Source organism: Anolis carolinensis, chromosome 3 (assembly GCF_035594765.1).
Source record: "Anolis carolinensis isolate JA03-04 chromosome 3, rAnoCar3.1.pri, whole genome shotgun sequence".
Taxonomy (NCBI): domain Eukaryota; kingdom Metazoa; phylum Chordata; class Lepidosauria; order Squamata; family Dactyloidae; genus Anolis; species Anolis carolinensis.
Window position 1 is genome coordinate 246,318,233 of NC_085843.1, and position 9,834 is coordinate 246,328,066.

The following is a 9,834-nucleotide window of genomic DNA, read 5'->3' on the forward strand; positions in this document are numbered from 1 at the left end:
AAGACCTAGCTGTCGAGATCATGTCTCCTGAAGTCAGAATGGGGCTTTCGCAGGGAGCTCCTTGGCCAGTAACACAAGAATGATGGAGACACAAGGACAAGGGGATCAGCTAGAGGGGATGATATAGTCTCAGCTCAGCTGAACCTATGGTATGGCATGGCTCTGGGTTCAGCAGATATGTGTAAATGTCCTCATGCTAGATCCGGGGAAGCTCTGGGCCACATTTGTCTTGGATTTGCCCACTAGTGCCAATTTGCCAAAAGTCATATTCATGTATTGGCTGGGCAAGGCATCCCTCCATTTCATCACTCAAGAAACTGGCCAGCCATCATATATAATGATAATTTCCTCATTTCCCTTCTCTCTTTTGAGTCACACTGCAGTCAGTCTGCCTCTGTTAACTAGAGCAAGTTGCCTTTGGGGCCTGAACAACATCTAGTGGTACATGAAAATTATTCCAAAGATTTGTTGTTCATCTACAGGCAGCTGTGGTTTGCAAGTACTGAGATGATTACCATTCTGCATCGTTTTAGGAAAAATATGGTATGGCTCTGTAAATGGGGACCGTGTGTGCTGATCCTGCAACATTGCCACATACTAATATATTGTGATCTATAAACTTGGGACATCCAATCTATAAGAGACAACAGGGACTTTTCTCCGAAACTGCAGGGAGATTTATATGCACGCTTAGCATTCTATTGCAGAGTTTGCATCTGCTCTTGGCTGATAATTGTACAGCATACAGTATTTCTGCAACACATGGGTAGATATTGAGTTGCTGTTTGGGGGACCATAATGCAGTGACTCACTACCTTAAGGTCCAAAGACTATGCTAGTGAATCATATGCATCAATATATCAGTGCTTTACATTGACTAGTTTTAAAATCTTATTTTCCTAGCTACACAAGGACATCAATGTATTTTTTCTTTAGAAAATGGAATTGAATGTAGCAGACTGCCTTATGGCAGTTAGAGATCATGTCTGTAATTCATAGCGTGAACATGCTGATGCTCAGACAAAGGTGAATTAGTTCCAGACAAAAATGCTTCAATGCTCTATTGAATAGTCAATTATTATACACATAATGGGATCTGTGGTTAGCAGTGCATAGTGTCGATGTGCAATGTCTGCAGAATTTGTTTCTGAAAAGGAACAGTATCAGGCAATATTTAAAAGACAGGCAGTAAAAATCATTTTTTGCAAACTTTAAAAACTGTTCACTTTTACCATTATGTTGGATATTATTTTATGCTTTCTGCATAACTGCCACCAAAAAGACATTTTATTACATTCTTAGAAGAAATAATGGAAGGTAGTCTGAGACTCATTAATTCTACCTACAAAAACAATACACATTGGTTCATAGAAAGAAAACAGAACAAGGAGCATATTTTATGTTAAACAATGGGGGAAAGGTTATAGGATTGCACTGAATGGTGAGTTATTAAATGCTAAATTATGGGTGAAAGGTTCTCTATAATTTTTTTAATAATATACTCTGGAACTCCCTGCCTAAGGAAATCAGAAGGGCCCCCTCCCTGCTGTCCTTCTGATAGCAGACTAAAGCCTCTCTTTTCAGGCAGGGTTTTAAATAAGAAAGTTTCAATGACCGAGTCGGTGCTGCATTTTATACAATTTAACAGGTTTTTGAATGAGTTTATTGGTTTTAACTATGTATTTTTTAAATAAGTCCTGTGTTTAATTCTATTCTAATGCCTGTATGCTTTTGGTATTAATTTACATATTGTACAATTTTAGTGTTAGCCACTTTCAGTCTCGTTTGGAAGAGAAGAAGCAAGGTGTAAATACAAATACTACTATTAATAATCTTTTTTTTTCTTTGTAAAAGATATTTTCACTTTGCAGTAAGAATGTAAAACAAGAAGATAACATGAGAAAGATTCTTCTATGATGCAGGCTATACTAATTTATCATTGATTTCATATAGCAAACTCATTTAAAACAAATTATTCCTTCAGTGCTAAACCCAGCTGACGCTTGGACCAAATGGTGACATACTGGGGACAAAATGATGGTGTGATACTCAAAACAGCAAATACTGGCCACAAGAACTGGGACCACAAGTAATGGCAACCATATTCCCCAGGCTCCATAGCCCTTGGCATCAACCCATTGGTCAAGAGTAATTTGGCTCCTGATTTTTACTCATACTATAGGACTAATATAGAGGGAGGGATAACTTTGGCTCTGCAGGTATTACCAGACTATCAAGGGATCTTCACAACTGGCTGTACTGGCTAATGCTGATGATATATGTACTGCATCAGTTCCTGAAGAGACGTCAGTCTTTGCTTAATGTCATTGTTGTACACAGGAATCACAGGGATTCAAATAAATATTTTTACACTTGGCAAAATAGTAAAAATTGTACATAGTTTTAATTATTTTTCACATGTTTTTATATACTATGTCGTTCAGCATCTAATGATTGCTCATTGTAAGGCCGTCCTGAGTTCCCCCCTGGGTGTGAGAAGGACGGGATATAAATGCTTGAAATAAATAATAATAATACATAAATGTTTTTATACACAAAGCACTGCACATTTTTGTGTAAAAATGATGCCCTGATATGCAATAAAAATATTCACATGGTGACTGGACATTTTCTTAATGGAAGGTCTTAGTGCATTAAGGTGTTCTTTTTTCTCAAGGTGAGAATATCTTCAGATTATTATTATTATTATTATTTTGCATATTTAGGTGCAGGACTACATGTTCCAATATTCCTTGCAATTGATGAACCTGGCTAATTAAGCAGAACGTTTTCCATGAGGGCAAATTTGGTTATTCCATGTTAAAGGCAAAAGAAGTAGAATCATAGCCTTCTCTGCCAAAGAGAGCTGGTGCCTCACCAAACTACATATTTTAGGATTCCATAGCATTGAGCCATGGCCATTAAAGTGGTGTCAAACTTCATTCATTCTATGGTGTAGATGCACCCCTAGATGGATCAGTTATCTGAATCACTGTAAAGCAGGTTCCATGTACTTTGAAGGCCCCTTCCACACAGCTGAATAAAATCCCACATTATCTTCTTTGAACTGGAATATATGGCAGTGTGCACTCAGATAACCCAGTTCAAAGCAGATACTGTGGGATTTTGCGCCTTGATATTCTGGGATATATGGCTGTGTGGAGAAACCCAGAATTAGCTTTCAGTTGGCAAAGATTGCCCTCTTCAAACTGGGACTAAACCTCATTCAGCAGCAACAGATCCAGGAAAAGAATCCCCCAGAAACAGACATATTTTCTGGAGGATTCTATGACTTTTCTAAGCTCTGAGTGTCAGTGGGACTCAAACATGATGTGTGCTATATAATGAACATTCTGTCAAATTTGCAAAGACCAAGAAGATTGCTCAATAAATAGTGAAAATGTACTTGCCAGTGACAAAGTAATTATGGGTGCCACTGATTAAGTAATTTTATTTGACGGATCACTTGCTTTTTAATCAATCAGTTTGATACCTTACCATTTAATAAATAGAAGCTAGTACACATTGTTAGAATGAGAGGCCATCTAAATTCTATTAACGTCCCTTCACATTCCTTCAGATGTTTCAGCAGAGCATGATTTCGGCTAAGCTAAGAAACAATTACAAATGTCTACTAAGGCACTTCCTGACAAATTATGACAAACTAGCTGAAATTCTTTTAACTTTTCTCAAAATTCCCAGAGATAATTAGAGTTTGCCTAAGAAAAAATCAACCTCACATTAGTTGAATTTGAGTGATGGATAGACAAGCTTTTTTGACATTGTGTTTTCTTTTTATATCCTTTGCGATCTAATCTCAAATAATAACCTAGCATACAAAATCATATTTGCTGCTTTGTACTACTGCTATTAAAATTGTAGTTTAATGAGCTCTTGAAAGGATAAGAGGTTTTCTGTGGGAACATACTCTTCCACATTCCATGACAAGACTTATAAAAAGGGTGTGTTTTTTTTACTACAATTCCCAAAACCTCTCATGGACTACAATTTGGAAGGGAATTCTGAAAATTATAGTCCATAAAAAGTAATTTTTACAATCTTTCCTTCTTGATTGTCTTATATCTTTACCCTACACAAATTCAGATATATTTCCTATATAATGCAAAGTAAATGATAGTTCATTTTTCATATTTTTCTTTAAATTGTTTATGTAAATATGCACAATGTAAATGTAAATTGCACAGTGTAAAATGTAAGGAAGCAAAACAGTAATTGATTGTTTCTTAACATATGTCATTGCTAATATAATTCCCATATAATTACTACTGATCACTGGTAGATACATTGGATATATACTTAGTGGCAATAATAATAATAATAATAACTTTATTTTTATACCCTGTCTCATCTCCCCGGAGGGGACTCGGAGCGGCTTACATGGGGGCCGAGCCCGAAACATACAGCAATAAAACGATAAAACAAATATTCCAACAGTAAAACGTCAACATCAATAAAACCATCATAAAAATCAACATACAGCATAAAATGTTAAAAACAGGAGACTAAAACACGGATCTGGGCCAAGGTGCAGAATATATCAAAATGGGCAAGGTTTCCTTCTGACCAAGAAGACCATTAGATTATCTTATGCAAAAGTAAAACAGTTTAAAGCTTTAACTGTGCAGTGATTTTTTGAAGAATTTCTTGGCAATATTATTGGTGGGGGTAAGATTATTTATTTTGCGTTTGGGCAGCCTGATACCTTAACTTTTTAGCATAGGAACAAACTAGTCATCTGGCAAAAACCCCCAATAATCCTTTTCTTATCCAAAATAACAGTTTTATAGTATGCCTTTAAGAAGAGCTTAATCCCAGAATTAAGAATGTCCAAGTGAAGCCTTATATGCATTTTAAATCTCATAGAAAGAGATAGTTCCCCTTGATAAATGCATGGAGGATTATGCTATGTGTCGACACAACTGCAGTCATTAAGTGCCAGTATATGTTAAGAGTAATGTCTAGCAAAACTGAGCACTATGAAAGGTAGCAAGAAAAATCTGCCCAAGCATCTCATTTGAACTGGGCTGTCATGCTTATACCTGCAGTGTTGTCATACTCAGAACCTATAGTTTGAATGGGCACTGGGCTGGTGTGTCAACTTTGGATATACCACACATAAGTTCAGAATAAGTATTGCATGCATATCACATTTAAATTGGACTTGAAACATGATTCTACAGGGTCCAGGAGGTATTACACATTGCAGCTGCAAGAATTTGGCATATCATTTAAGAACTGCCACAACGCGTTCAGTTTTGGCAGACCAGCACAACCTTTTCCTGTGATACAATGGATTTCTGATGTACTGACAGTGCAGCTGCAATCCTACCTGAGTGAGCTTTCCCTTCCCGCTACGTTTATACTGAAGCAGAGAATAAGAATAGATGGTTCTCACAACAGAAGGTGGTGAGTGGTGAAGCCCTTCTGGAATTTCTATTACAACTGATGCTTCCTTCATAAATTATATGGAGTTAAGAGTTAGCAGAGAAATATTAAAGTTTGCTGAGGAAACTCAATTATCAAGGATAGTTAGAACAAAAATAGTTATGAAAAGTTCTAAACTGGAAGAATAGGCATTCAAGTGACAAATGAAAGTCAGTGTAAGCTGATTTAAATAAAGGGCAAAAATCTCAGCTTTATGCAAGTAGTATCACACACCCATAGAATTGGAACAGACCACATGGGCCATCTAGTCCAACCCTCTGCAATGCAGAAAAAGCACAATCAAAGCACCCCTGGCAGATGGCCATCCATCCTTTAAAAGCCTCCAAGGAAAGAGCTTCCACCACACTTCAGGCAGAGTTCCACTGCTGAACAGCTCTTACAGTCAGGAAGTACCTGAACTGGCAGCAAAAAATCTCTTTCTTGAAGAGATTTTGGTTTTTCAGTACAGAGTGGTACAAATGCCACATCTGTGGCATTTACTTACTGTAAGTACATTTTGTGATTAAAGGAGGAATGAAAAATAACATTGTCAATATCACAGTGTCAATATGCAACATTTTGTGACACTCAGCTGAAAAATGGTGTTGAAGAGATAGAATGGTACAGGAAAAATGTAACATGATTATGGGGGTAAAGAAATTTACAGTAATAATGGCTATTAGTTTAATTATATTTTAATATCAACTGAATTGATTTTTAACTATATTATAATGATAGAATCCTGGGAATTGGAATCCATGAACTTGAGAAAGGCTCTTTGCCCAAACTGGAACCATTCAAGAAACTGTGCATTTTTACAAGGAAATTTGAACAATTCTAATACATCCCAATCAAGTCACCATCCACATGAATCTTTTTTTTTTTTTTTTTTGGGGGGGGGGGTATTTTCCGATGTTCATCTGTTGGACCAAACCATTAAATCAGTGACTGGCATTGTTCACATTTTACATTTGGGATCTTTGAAGAAGACTAAATATAAGGAGTTGGTTTAAAGGGCAGATAGGTGGGGCGTAATGGTTTCTAGAATCAACAAATTTAGAATTAAAGGAACAATTTCCTTTTCTTGTGGTTCAGCGTAGCTTATTTGCAAGGGACTTCAAAGCCTACATCATCCATTATGTTGACTAATGTACTTCATTCTTGCAAAAAAAAAAAAACTTCACCTGTATGCTTTCAAGACTCAGGTGTTTCCTCAACTTTCTAGCCTCCTTGTATTCATTAGATGAGTCTGCTCCTGTCACCACTTATTTTTTTTTTATTACAACATTTCTACCTCGCCTTTCTCAACCCCAAAGGGGACTCAACGTGGCTTTACAACATAGGCAACTATTCAATGCCTTTAAAAACAGTGTACAATATAATAAATATTTAAAATAGAGTTATAAAATACAATTAAAACCATTAAAACCATTTAGAGCAATTTAGAGCAACACAATTAATCACATGATCCACAAACAGAGTCCGGGCCATTCCAATAGTCATTGCACATCTTTTCATATCTATTTATTGTGCCAATTCTCCAAAGGCTTGATCACAAAGCCACATCTTCACTTTTTTTTTTTACAAAAAGTCAGGAGGGAGGGGACTGATCTAATCTCCCTGGGGAGAGAGTTCCACAGCTGAAGGGCCACCACTGAGAAGGCCCTGTCTCTCATCCCTGCTAGTCGCGCCTGCAAAGAAGGCAGGACCGAGAGCAGGGCCTCCCCAGACGATCTTAAACCCCGAGATGGTTCATAGGGTGACATACGTTTGGACAGGTAAGCTGGGCCAGAACCCTTTAGGGCTTTATAGGCCAAAGCCAGCACTTTTGGATTTTGCGGTATCCTTGGTTTATTACTCAATGACCCCAAATCTTGTTGTCAGCCAAGGCTCGTTCCTGATCCTGTCAGCACTTACATTGAGTTGGGACCATCTCTAGCCTTGAATTTTAAAAAATGCTCCCTCCCTTGTGGTTATTTTAGTCCTACAGTTCCGTGCTATCATTACATTGTTTGACTTTGTGAAATTTTGCATTTAATCAGGCATGGAATTTGTACAGCTCTCCAGAATGAATTAACCAGAAAAAGGCACTTGTGATTAATGCTGGGAGTTGCCATTCAACATACCTGAAGGACCACATGATTCTCATCTCGAATTACATCCTGAGTGCCTTGGAATCACACTCTTGTCCCGTGCCTGTATGAGACGGAAGTGAGAGTGTGAGATTTCACATTAAAGGAAAGAAGGTTATGAAAGTGTATTAGTAATATGTTATGTGACTTTTGACATTACTATAATATCTCTAATACTACTCAGCCATATATTACCAAGGTGCTGCCAGCATTATTTCTTTTCCCTGATATTATTTAATGCCACAGAGAGCCTTTTCTAAAATGTATATATAGCAACTTTATTTTTCAAATATTCTGCTCGAAATTCTGCTAAATGTTTTGAAGATTCACTGGAAAATAATACAGAATTTCACAACTTAAGGTTAATTTGTGGATAATATGAACTGAATTTTCTCATTTTGGATGATGTGTTAGTGCAATGTCTTTTGGATTTTTCCCATGGGAACTGGCCTCACCTAAGGCATTATTTTATGACTTCCATCTTATTTTTCCCTAAAGCTTCTTGCAAAATTTCTGACACTTCTATTTTATCAGAATTAAAAAAACAAAAACCAACCACTCCTATCTCAAAACCTATACAGTTGATCAAATCAGAGATGATGGGAGATGCTGCTGTCTGAGTAAGAAATTCATATTGCACCTCATCCTCATTCTAGGGGAACTATAACAGGAATGTCACAAACAATTGTCATTGTATATCTTCAAGTTGTTTCTAATTTAAGATGAATCTATCATGGGGTTTTCTTGGCAAGATTAGTTCATTAGGAGGTTTTCATTTAAGGCTGAGAAAGCCCAAGGTCACCCAGTGCATTTCTGTGACAGTAAGGATTTGAACCTGGTCTCCTGAAATCCTAGTCCAATGCTCAAACCATTATACCATGCTGGATTTCAATAAACATCCAAGAAGTGGTATTTTGAGTTTCTGTTGTGTTTTACAATACCATTAACTGAAATGAGGATGGTTTATACACAAGTTCAATCCTAGATACTTAGAGCACGCAGTGCAGACTTTCCTAGAAAGTACTTGATCACAGATAAAATCTTTGTCCAACAGGCTAAAACATTTGTATCCTTGATATATAGCTGTTGCTGAAAAGAAATGGCTCAACCTAATTTAGGAAGGAGAATGGGAACAAGACAACTGTAATTGAGAAAATGACGTGGCAATCAATGTGTTGCACAAGCTTGGGATACAATGAAGGAAATTGAATGCAACCATCTTCAGAACAGTTACAATTTGTAAGAAGAGACACCATAGGAATGAAGAACTGAAAGAAAAATGATCTGGAGAATGACAATAAACGAGTCTTGTTTAAAAAGGGGGCCAAAAATAAAGGAAAAACAGGTTTTCAGGAAGTAGTGAAAGTCATCCGCTCTAGATTTGGTTGATGCGGTTTCTCTGTATATTATGTTTCCCTTATCTATTGAAATGGGTACAAAGGGTTTACTTCTTTTGCACAATTCTATTTCCACCCCCTCCCTTTTCCACCTTAGTATCCTCTATCACTGTCGTTTCATTTCAGTACATGTTTTATCTGTCCTCTCTGAAGTGGATATGGAAACTTCAAAGTTCAGTGTATTCCTTCTATGCAAGTAGACATCCGTTTCATTTCCAGTATCTCCAGGGGCACTCTTGCACTATAATTTATATCAATAAAATTCCACTTTTTACTGCCATGTTGTTTATAGCTTGGTGAAGCATAAGAGCTCCCCGATTGAGAATTCAAAGTACTACCACCAACTGCAAATCTGCAAATTCCATAGAATGGAACTATAGCAGTTAAACTGGAATCACGGCACTATGATTATACCATGTGAAAGGGCCCCAGGTAGATCTAGAAAAGTTTTTTGCCTTAAATTCTGAAGACCAGCTTAGTCTGCTGTGGCCCCCCGATTGTGGAACTCACTGCCCGGTGAGATTAGGCAAGCCCCCACATTAGCAGCCTTTAAGAAAGACCTGAAAACATGGCTCTTCCGTTGTGCCTTTGGAGAGTAATCACTAGATAAATCCCTTTTGCTGCTCTCCTTCAATATTTGTCCTCCAGATTGCACCACCACTTTATGACCCTGTCCTCTGTGGTTTTTACTCCTACTTCCTTTCTCACCCCGAGTTTTAACCTAGTGTTCATGTGGCCCACCCTTGGTTTTATTGCTCTTTTGATCTTGTTTAATGTAGTGTATATTTTCTTTTATTGTTGTTGTTTTATTGTTGTTTAATGTGTTATGATTTGTTGTTCTATTATATTTTGTTATATTG